The sequence below is a fragment of the Colias philodice genome, chromosome 6 (assembly GCF_061535455.1).
Source record: "Colias philodice isolate Cphi_HAF_F1 chromosome 6, ilColPhil1 Martin Lab GWU primary, whole genome shotgun sequence".
Lineage (NCBI taxonomy): Eukaryota > Metazoa > Arthropoda > Insecta > Lepidoptera > Pieridae > Colias > Colias philodice.
Genome location: NC_143091.1, coordinates 2,759,363 through 2,771,766, shown reverse-complemented (window position 1 = coordinate 2,771,766; position 12,404 = coordinate 2,759,363). Strand labels below are relative to the sequence as shown.

The following is a 12,404-nucleotide window of genomic DNA, read 5'->3' as shown; positions in this document are numbered from 1 at the left end:
ATATTATGTATTGTATGTATTGTATATTATGTGTACGTATATATTAATATGTATAAAATGTATAAGTAGGTATTCTTAAATTATATTTATTACTATGTATTTATAATATAAGTAGTTGTATGGTTTAAATATACTGTAATTCATTTTCATTGCTGCACCACCTATTGTTTTCACCTCTTTCTTATAATTAAAAATCCTACCCATAGGTTGCCTGGTAGAAATCGCTTAGTAGCGATAAGGCCGCCTTTTTAGCTTTATAATCATATTGTCTGTTTCTTTTTTTACGTGTATTTACATGGTGCTCAATAAAGTGTATTTATTATTTATTATTATTAATTAACGAGTAAGTAACCGTATCTCATGAAAGCTATATATAATTTTATATGAATCTTATACGTTCACAATATATAATACAGGTTCCTTATCAAGCTAAGGAACAACATGGTTTTAAATGCATAGATGTTTTAACCCATTGAGCCCCGAACGGCCAGTTCCGACCGCGACACAATAGATTTTCTATTGTGTCTGTGATTCCGGGGCCTGAGTTATTAAATGATTGAATAGTGCAGAACTTCATATCCACAAAGTAATTAAAAAAAAATAGCACAGCTTGTAGGCATTTTCGAATAAGTAACTCCTAGTAGGTAAAGGGATCCTAACCTACATCCAGTTTCTAATATTGCCAGTCTACAGATTATAATAATCTTTGACATAAGCCCGTTTATACACAGATCACGTATCTGAGTATGTATCGGCACAGATTAGAGAATAGTTACTTCGTAACAGATACATCACTCCCATACAAAAGCTAAAATACCTACGCTATATTTACCTACAAAATGCGCCGCAACTCGGCTGCAGTAAGAAATGTACTCTACGAACACGCACCGAGAAGCGAGTTTCCCGCGCACGCCGCGTGATTGCGTCATCAAACGAAAACTTTAGGGTTGTACCGAGCGCGTAAATTAAACACAGAGTTGCTGAAACACTTAATTTTTTATTGTTAATTATATTTGTTACATTATACAATAAAAAAAATGAAATCTTATTGATAGTAATTAGTAGTTGTTTCCTTCGGTTTCACCCGCGTGGACCCGCTATATGTGTCTCCTGGATAAAAAGTAGCTTTGTTATTCACTCTTGAACTCCGACACCCGTCCACATCGCACCGGGCATCTTGGTAGCGAGCGCGGGAAACGTGACGCGGATGCGCAGTCTCGCGTGTGCCAACCAACTGCCGCTTGGGTCGGTACCGACCTACTGTGCGGTAGGCACTTATAGCGCGACCTTGAGCGAGTGACGGAGGCCTGGTATCGGTTCATACGTCAAGGAGGATACACACGTACGGAGTTTGACATGGATGTACACGTGACCTTATTGGGTTTGTGGGTGAATGCCAGCGGATATTGGGATAGGGTATTGTGGGCTATATGACGAATTAGATGGTATGTGAAACGAAAGTGAATTGGGTACACGATTAATACAGTTATTCTGTGTTAAATAATTAGTTGAGAGTCTGAGACGTTTTAATTATATTGTAGTTTGTCACAGATTCAGTTTGAATGAGTGTTTTCCAGTTGTAAATCGTCAAAAATTTGAGGCACACGCAGTCACAATTTAGATATTTTCAGTACACATTATTCTTTAAATCTATTGTCACACCAGTCCTTATTATACTCGTATTTATCCTGTTTAGTACAACAGTCTAAGTTTGTAAAGTATTCTCGTAAATATCCTTTGTTGCTAAGACCTAGAAAGTTGAGCCCTGAAACTTTAAATGAATTTTAAGGCAGCACGTAAAGACACTCCACGAGTTCAGATAGCTAAATAGCTAAGTTTGGTGTAATTAAGATGCAGTCACTCTGTGAGTTATCACTTGGAATTAATGAGTTTTGTATTATGACGTAAACGGTGACGTCAGAGTACAGTTGGAGTGCCTATTTGTGTTTCCCTTGGGATTTAATTGACATCTAACTCGTGGTTTTCTAACGCTAAATGATTATAAAACTTGTGATGGGGCTTTGAGAAGTTTTCTTTTAGGATTTTTTGGTGGAAATTAAATTAAGGAGTGTCGTTTTTTGCAAGCTTGCCAATTAACTCAAATTTACTGTTGAAGCTAGATAGCTTTTCTACTTGTACGACCTACCTCTGCGGGAACGGAATCTTTTTGTATCAAAATAATATTCACATATCAAACTCTGCGTTTTAACATTCACTTTTCAATTAGGTATATCATACAAATCTCAGTTGTCATTTCTCAAGGAGCTGTGTCATTTCTTATCTCTCTTCTTTTTCTTACGTGGCAACTTCTGATCCCAGTGAGGACAGATTCTTCCACATTTCTTATCAATTGATAATACATCCAATGTGACACATAAATGACATTTTAGTTCGACAAATGCACAGTGCAAGATAGTAAACACCGTATGAAAGCCAGTCAAAAACAGCCACCCTATAAGTTACACCCAAGAGATATTCAGCCAGGGTGTAACAAAAATGAAAAAATACAACTTATCTACCAATTGCAATCCCAGTGCAGTCCCCTCGCCGATGCTTCGATAGGTTTCTTTTTTATCTTAGAGGGAAAGCCGGGGGCAATACGTTTGTCGCAGATATGAGAATTGCTTACGTTTGGTGAAATTGAATTCCAGTTCAGATGATTGGCCTTTATTGGTATTGTTGCGATGCGTAAAAGCATTTTTGGTTTTTCGTAGATTTAAGGTATGTGGATATCGTAAAAGTTAATGACCCTTTTGGCTTAGTTATAACTAATAGGTAAGTAGAAATGTTGTAATAAATAACAACCGAATTCGCAACTGAGTGAATTCTTTAATTTATTGTGTTAAATTGCACGTGAAAAGAAATGCGATGATATTAATTTTATAAATTTCTAAATAAAATGTTTTAAAAAATCACATGAAATTAATTTTCTAATTTTCATTGTCATGACAAATTGTATATCAGGTTGTTTATCGATTTATGGTGCTACTGGCTTTCCTCCCGCGGCTTCGCCCGAGCAATCAAAGAAAAACCCGCATAGTTCCCGTTCCCGTAGGATTTCCGGGGTCGTGTGTAACAGACAGACAGACAGAGTTACTTTCGCATTTATAATATTATAGTATGGATACTATCTATCAACTATTAGGTATAATGGCAATGAAAAAATATTCAATTTTAAAAAGCTTTTACGTGCATTTTATCCAAAATAAAATAGGTCCTGAAAAATTGTTATCAATAAAACAACGCTTTTAAGTATTTCGTGTTACTAATTAGAAAAAAGCGCTAAAATACTCTTATTATATTCTTTTCTCAAATAATACAAATTAATATAATATTTTAATAATTATTTCTATGGCTGTTATCACATAATTCCTTTTTATATAAGGCTTGGCTAATCATTTAACTGTTAAGAAAAATACCATTTATTTCAAGTATTTCTTTGACACGTTTTGACCCCTTAACCGAGCCTATCGCAATTTTACATTAAACTTTGTCACGCAAGGTCGTTCATAGATAAACTAGAAACCACAGACTAAAAATGTTTATATAGAGTCGAGTTTAGAAACTGTAGTTTTCAGGAAGTTTTTATTGACTTGTACTTGCTCTGCGGTTAGGCGGGTTTTTTAAAGTTTGTTGGCGACAATTTATGTTGTTTTTGCGTGTTTTATGGTAGTTTACGCCGTGAAAACATCTGTCATAGAGGCTTAAGTGGTATATGGTAGCCGGTAGGGTCAGTGGGTTAACTGCTTCATTTATGAACCTTAACTAGATTGTATTTATTCGGGAATAAATGGTCAGTTTATATTAAAAGTTATCCTAATCTGGGTGAAGAAGATAAACGAAATAGACAAGATATAGGCACAATTTATTGTAATAATTATTTGTAAATATTTACTCCGCAATAATTATTTGTCTTCATGACGTATAACCAAAATTCCTCTCAGAATAAAAAAAAAATATTAAAATAAAAACAAATTACAATTCAAGGCTAGTCAGCTTTTTATCATTTATCTCCACTTCACATAGCAGAACTACTAAAATATTTTACGCAAGAAAAATTACAAAAATATAATGTAAGAAAAAATTCCCTGAAGCGTTCCATTTCACCGGGTCAGCTGGCAAATAGATATGGCTGTGAATTCTATTTTAAGATATGTGTCCCCAGAATGTCCAAACATGAATGTACCTATTGAGAGGAAATATTCCAAGTGAAGCCAATCAGGCAAAATAACCAAATAGTCGACAATACGCCCAGTCGTTTGAAAGGGACTATTTCAGTTTCTTTCACGTTTATCGCACAATTACTGTATGATATTTAAAAATATACACTTCTGTTGTTCGTTGGGGTGGAATGGTGATTCTATAGTATTCTATTACCATATAACACTATGGTAAGCATAATTAATACTCGTGTCCCAGAATTTTTTATTCAAAAAATTTGCGCCTATAAAAAAATTTAAAAATTGTTTCCGCCCGGGATCGAACCGGGGGCCTTCTGCGTGTTAGGCAGATGTGATAACCGCTACACCACGGAAACTTATTTACTGCGTATATAAAAACGCATCACAATCGAATGTAGAACAAATTGACCAATCACAATAATTGACCCTGATTAATGCAAGAAACCTGTTTTGTAGAAACAATGATAAAATGTGATATTTTAATCCCAGTCGTAAATTGTTTGTTTTTATTATTAATCCATGATTTTCATATCAATATAATTCTAGATACTTATTGCTATAATTATGTATTATGAAGTTTTCGTAAATATTTTTATCTCATTGATTACAATTTATACATAATACTTTAAATATTACCTACTGATGTTAATTCAATGTACGTAATTGGTCACAATTGTACTTACAAATGCTTTGAATAATTTATCTAGTTTTATGAATACAAAATGCGACAGCATAGTAGTTATCTATCTGAAACTTAGTAAAAGTATTAGTATAGTTTTTTATTATCTGTGGCATAGATATTATAAAGACAAGAAAACATAGACCCTAGAAGTTTCCAGACGATATCAAGATTAAAATAAAACATCCAAATGTGCAAAAATGAATTATTTATTCCAATAAATATATATGAAAATAAAATAAAATGGTAACATACAATTAACCTACTTTTCCAGGGCACTGACCCAAGTGAATTTAAAACCTTCGGGACCAATCTTCATACATTTGCAGCGGGATGTTTTTTTAAAACGTACCTATTTTTAAAATTGAGTTTTCAGGTACCTACCTAATATAATATTTAAATAAGAATATCGTTATACACCTACTAATTTCACGACTGAATCTGTAAATATCTGAAATATTGGAAACCAGAAGATTTGGCTTCATTGAACTCCCAAAATTTCTCAAGACATACCATATACAAACCATTATTTATATTTACCATTATTTCCTAACATTATTACATAATGTGTTTGAACAAAAGCCATGCGTGAAGATTTATCGTTTACCGTAAACTTAATGGATGAAACAGGAAAAAAGCCTTAGCCGAAGTCGTAACTGCGGCAAAAGATTCGCTGTTAATAAGGTATCACTGAGCGGGTCCCTCCCCGAAGCCTTTGGCAGCCCTCACAAGCTGCTTGGCTTCATGGAGGAGCTCGGGTGGTTTCAATTTTAGCTGGTTTCCCCCACCTCCCTCTCTCACGCAAAATAGGCGCTTGACGTCGAGTTGCGGAGAAATGCCCGTATTATTTTATTATTAAGGTATCACTGATATAAATTGGTCAGTATTGTTCTTTATACTGCTAAAGATCGTGTCTATAACCTATGTTTGGTGACCTATACAGACATACTTATAATTTCAAAGAAAAACACAGGTATCAATTACCAGAGTTTATGTTATCTGAAGCCAGAAAGTGGTATTTAAAGATGTCTGTGAAAAATAGGATGAGTTCAAATAGGATTCTTTTAATATACATGTTTCCTATTATCAAACAAGTTTCATTTACAATATTGCAACGAAATGATCATGATTAAAAAATTAAAACAAATACGGAATTAAAAGCCACAAAACCTTCAACATTAAAACTAATCAAAACAGCCTTATAACACCGATACTTGATTGATGACGCGCGCCACGCTTAGGCGTGTGGACGCTTATCAACAAATAAACCGGTTCACTTACGAAAAAATACGTATTAAAATCCACAATTTTCACGGGAAATAGACAATAAAGTACGCTCCGCTTCACCCTATCATACCACTTTGAAACTCGATAGGTAATAGTACCATCTAGAGAAAACTCGACGTAATTGACTTACGCCCGCCCCGTTGAAAACGAAAGTAATATTATTATAAACGGGCTTTTAGCTGGCCGGGACTCAGTCTAATGCTATTAAATCACGGAAAACGTAAAGCGAGATTTATATGGATCCTACGAATTGGATTTTTAACAGTGACCTGGCTTGGCTTTGAGCGTAGTCGTGGACTATGTGCGGCATATATTTGCGCTGATTTAGTTTGCTTGGCACAAAATTCTTTCTTGTTTTTAGTTATCAGCCGAACCATTTTTTTCTACTTTTATTTTGAATTTTCTAAAAAATGTATGTCTCAGAGAATGCTTAGGAAATAAAAGTTGATACGTGCTGTCAACCTTGCCCAAAATTTGTCTGCATATTGGAACTAAATTGCGCTGAATCACGTTGTGTCCTTTCACAATTATCACTCTATAATTACAACGTATGACATTATTATTACATTTGTTATTTCATCGTTAAACGTCATACTTTGAAAAATTCAATGTGATCGTTATTTTGGAATAAAAATAAACACTTTAAATTACATCTAGTCACTAGAGTACAATAATTGTCCGTATTTATGCAAAATGGAACCACTCGACAAATTTCGTTTTTTACTTTTATTGAAGAATACTCATTCAAAAGTGGTCTAAATTCTTATACAAACAAGAACCACATGATTTTTACGTTGGAAACAAGATATACTAAAAGCAGAAAGGAACCACCAGCAACAACGAATAATACCATATTAAGCAAAACCGAACCACAGCACCATGGGACTGCTTTGTTCAAACAAATAAACGATATTACTATCATGTCATTTTATACAAAACAGATCCACACCTACTTGGTGCCATTATACATTACACATATTTCTATTAATAACAATTATTTTTAATACACAAAATGGAACCAGGTTTCTGTGGTATGGTTATGCGTAAAATAAATACATAATTTAATTGAAATTTTTTATTGCAAAATAAAACCACAAGCATTCGGTTCTATTATGCATAAATAAATATTGTAAAACATTCTGAAACCCATCATCGCTATATGGAACCAAATGCCTTGACTTGTTACAATGCTTCTCATCTTTAATATTACTTAAGTGCAAAACTCCAATTTTTTAAGTAAAACGTCGAACATCTGTCAATATAGGTGACATTCAGTGAAGTAGTTCGAATACGTGACGGTGTTTTTTTCCTCCGCGAAGTAAGTTCTGTTGTTTTTGTTAATTACCTTTAAAATTAAATTTGAAAATATTTAGTAATAAATAAATAAGCAAGCAATTGGTAAGAAAAGCATTGGAGACGAACACCGAAGATAATAATGAAGATACAACGGGTAAGTAGTTTTATTTAATGCATTTAAGTACTTATTGAATCTGAGATGCAGGTACGCTTTATCCACTTTTGATTCATTCCCGATTGTGGTGTGATTTTAAGAAGATAGTTCATTAAGTAAGTACAAGAGGAATCCTCTGTGGATTTACGTATTTTAACGACAATGTCGTTGTTCACGAAGGCGCGGCGAGTCGAATCTGTGGTCGAATTAAGAGATCATTTTGTTACGATTCATCTGTCATTGTGAGATGAAACTACTAAAGTCTAAACCCTGTTTTAAAAATAACTGTCGATGATCTAGGTACCTACCTACTATTTTGGTAAAATACGTTTAGATTCAGATTCAGTACAGTACATTCAGCCACATCATTCAGCGCATATAATTATTTGTTTGATTTTAAAACTCGCGCGGCTACTGTTTTGACCGGAACAAGGCCCTAGCCTGCGAAATTCAAAATTTTAACAGTTTATTTAATTTTTTGCTAGGGTTGACACTGTTGCGTATGATTTTTAGGGTTCCGTACCCAAAGAGTAAAACGAGACCCTATTACTAAGACTCCGCTGTCCGTCTGTCTATCCCTCTGTCTCATGAACCGTGACAGTTAGATAGTCGAAATTTCATATGATGTATTTCTGATGCCGCTGTAACAACAAATACTAAAAAACAGAATAAAAAAAGACGTGTGGCACTCGGGGACTGCCACGATAAAGCTATTGCATAGCATGCCTTCAAGCCACACCTCCGAGCCCGTCGGAGTGGAGAGCGTGAGGTTTTTTCGTAACGGAATTTCTCGATTCGGTCACCGCGCTCAAGGCCCGCGATAGAAGCTATGCAATAGCTTAATAAATATTTATGAAGCTCCCATACAATAAGCCGTGATTTTTTTGGCGTTTTTATAGATAATGGTACGGAACTCTTCGTTGCGCGAGTCCGACTCGCACTTAGCCAGTTTTTTGTACATGGCGCATGTACATACAACATACTTAGTCGTCTAGTAGGGACACGGCTTTATAAGAACTAATAATATTTTGCTGTCGCCATATACCTACCTACGTATAAAAGCCACGCGGCTTTATTGTTTTGATTTAAAGCTTTTTTCTTTTTATTACAGAAGATAACGAAGAACCTTATACGTCGCTGCCTCTGGAGAAGCTTTCTTCACCTTCTAGCGATATTCAGTCCATATTACATCTCATTCCACAAGATGCACAGTTTTTATAACGGTCTCATTAGTGATGATGCAATAGAAGACCACATAGATGGACTAGACACGGTGGATTTCGAAATCCAATTTGATGATAACGTCGAATAAACGTGCTATATAAGTATTATTTTATATATTTTATTAATTAAAGCTTTAATTACGATATTATAAATACATAGTTTCATTTATATCATTAAATCCCTGGGATGTGGTTCCTTTTTGTATAAGAGAAAACCTATCAATTGATAAATGTTAAAAGGAACCACATGCACATTTTCTTAATTATCTAGAAAGTTTAAGAATATTCAGAGCAAATTTATATACACATACTTAAATAAGTAATTTATCAATGAATTTAAATAAAATAAATTTTAATTTTACATCATCTAACAGAGCTGCAAATGTTTTTGTAAATCCTTTGATATCTCAGAAGTGCGTTTTTGCTGGGTGGTTCCTTTTTGCTTAAATACGGACAATTGTATCAACAAACAATCTTCAGTCTAAATATAAACTGAAAATACAATTTACAAAACAATAGAAGCAAACTTAATTAAACTTAACACCAGCACGATTGAAGATTAAATTTTATTTGTGTTCAAGTCCTCTCCATTATTACACAAAGTAGGCTTTCAATAGGCTCTAGACACCCTAGGCCACGTAATTAGCATCCTGCCTGAAAGATATTTGAATACGGCCGGGGTAGAGTTAGGCGAGGGGCACAATGTCAAATCAGTTGAAGTGTTTGTTAACCCCTTTTGTTACGTGTTAGCAGTATTGTGTATTGGGGAATTCTACTGGCAATTTAACTAGAATACTAAGTGTATTATTATCTTATTTTATCATTGATAGACATGAAAATACATAACGTAGACGACTAGGCGTATACGGTGTTGTATAGATATTTTTAATCAGTCGCTTTTTTAATACTACTTTACCTAACTACTACAAATAGTTAGTAGAGCAATTCTTATAGCAGTCTTCATCTCTGTATATATTTGTACTTTTTACCGACTCAGTGTTTTATAAAGTTTTTTTAATGAAATTTTGCAGGAAATTGCGTGGTGCGGCTGTAGAAACTACACTGATCGGATAAGGCCAATATAAACAGCTGCCACTCTATTACGACAATTCTAAAATTTGTGCATTATCTGTGCTAACATTTGAAGTTAATAATGAAGTGTTAGTCGTGTAGACCGCGCCTACAATCTCAGCGAGCAACGTACAGCGAGCGGTGTTAACGCTCCTCTGGACACGTTAATTGAAAGTGGATTGGAGGTGACAGTGTAGAACGGGCTTTACAATTTTTTAACCTAAAGGGATGTTTGTGTGCTGGCAATTTACAAGCATTGTACGATTCTTTTGTTCGAAGTGAATTTTGAATTTGGAATCCTGATTTCGAATGGTGGATACAATTTAAATGGCGGTTGATTCTGATCGAATTCGTAAAACTTTGCTCGAACTATTCTTTATGTAAAAATAAAAATAAAACTTAACTGAGAAACAGAGGCTGATTTTTTTTCAAGACAAACATTCCAGACGTTTCTGTTTGACGTATATTCTGAAAAAGTAATTACTAATTATTAACGACTAGCGGTCCGACCCGGCTTCGCCCGTGGTACATATTTCGCAATAAAAGATAGCCTTTGTTCTTTCTCAGGGTCTAAAGATTATCTGTGCCAAATTTCATCAAAATCGGTTCAGTAGTTTATGCGTGAAAACCATACATACATACATACATACATACAAACCTTTCCTCTTTATAATATCAGTATAGATTAATTAATATGTAAAATAATTAAATTAATAGCACTTTAATATCCTACGGTATTTTTCCTTACACGTGATTTATTACAGAGCTGAAGTTAAATGTAGGAGAAAAGGTATTTTTGGTACTTACTTTATATAGCTTTTTTGTTCGGTAAATGAGTTTCAACAAAAATACAACGTTAGATAGCTTGTTTCAACGACATGTATTGTGCCACAAGACACAAGCGTAAATTGTGGGAAATATAGTATTATCAGGAGCGTTTTCTAGATTTTATCAAAACATAATTTAAATATTGTATTTTCAATTTAACAACGTATAAAATATGTTGAATAAGGTTTTCACCACAACCTCACAAATTCAGGATGAAAATATGATCGAACAAAGTTTATTCATTAAATTAATTTATTGTTTTATGAATGTAGTAGATATTATGAGACCATCTTAAAAAGGTTAGTACTAGAAGCCACAAAAAATTCACAGTTAAACGTTATAATTTTTTGTACTTATTAATATTGTTGCCAATAAAATTTTTATACCTTGTACTACAGAAGTATCAATCGTTCGGTGTTCGCGCGGTAAAATGAGATATCAGTTCATATAGAATGAGGAAAGCGTAACAGTAAAGGCCAATGCCTCATCCCTAACATCTTCAACATATTACGTTACATAGCGTCGTATAGTATACATTGGGTAGCCTGAACAATACTTGAATTTTAGATGTCGAACATAGGTAGCAATGTATGCTGTCATGAATGAAAATTGCGTTTTCTTTTGCGATGGATTAGGGATGAAGAATTTGTAATTGTTTGGGTAAAAGGATTGGCCTCTGTAAGATTTTGTATTCATAATATTGGTAGGAAATCTATACTTTTTATACTCTATCAAACGTTTAAGGCTTTGAAGTAATTTTCCATAGAAGTCGAGGAACGTTCCGTACTCCGTAGGCATAAAAAGTTTACAGTAAAATTTCGTTTACTGTATGTGTGTTCGTGTAAATCGATAAATACAAAACCACGTTAATTAGAAATCATAAAATTTATAGCGATACGTAAATTAATTATTTAAAAACCTATACAAATAGCGTAATATGAGCCGTCAAGTCCATTCGACGCTGACAAGGGTTGCTTGTTAGCAAGCGATTATTTAGTTGACCTCCCTGTATATGCTTTATTTATGTCGCCATATTTCAAGGCAAGGGATAATAGGAACGGAAGGTAAATAGGCCTGTGTAAATAAAAATACGAGACCTTGCAAGTTGATGTGATATATGCTTGTACTTTTGTAAAAGTATAGATGTTTATGAACATGCTTTGGCAATAATACTTACGTAGTAACTATACAATATGTGATAATACATTATTGTATGAAGTAATGTTTCATTTTATTTATATGTCTAATCTAAAATACACGAGCATTTTTATTTTTAACTAAATAAGTTTTTTTGACGACTGGGCTTATCACCTTAACATGCTATGAAAAGCATTCCACGTGTTCAAAACTGCGAATTTAATATTTGACTAATTTTTATCAATATCAATCTGTATGGATTTTTATTACACTGCGTACAATGACTTCTTCATAGGGGAACTATGATGAACCTACCGACCACCTAGACTGAAAACTTTGAACAGTGAAATTTCTCGCCATATCAACAGTTCCGTGCTCATTTCCTACAAGCGTCAGCCGGATGGTATCACTAGAAGGAGGCGTTATTGTGAGAATAAACCTCTTATTTACATTACCCTACTGCGTATGTACCACCCAGTTTCATAGAGCATGTGTTGCAGCAGGCAATGTACGTTAAAGTGTTTATTATACTCGTTTTAGATAAAGTA

General features: G+C 34.0%; 1 non-coding gene across 1 annotated transcript; it reads right to left on the bottom strand.

The window, feature by feature from the left end:
• Positions 1-4,464: 4,464 nt before the first annotated feature.
• TRNAV-AAC (transfer RNA valine (anticodon AAC)) lies at positions 4,465-4,537 on the bottom strand. The gene has a single exon. It is a non-coding gene; the product is annotated as a tRNA-Val (tRNA).
• Between the last annotated feature and the right edge of the window lie 7,867 nt (positions 4,538-12,404).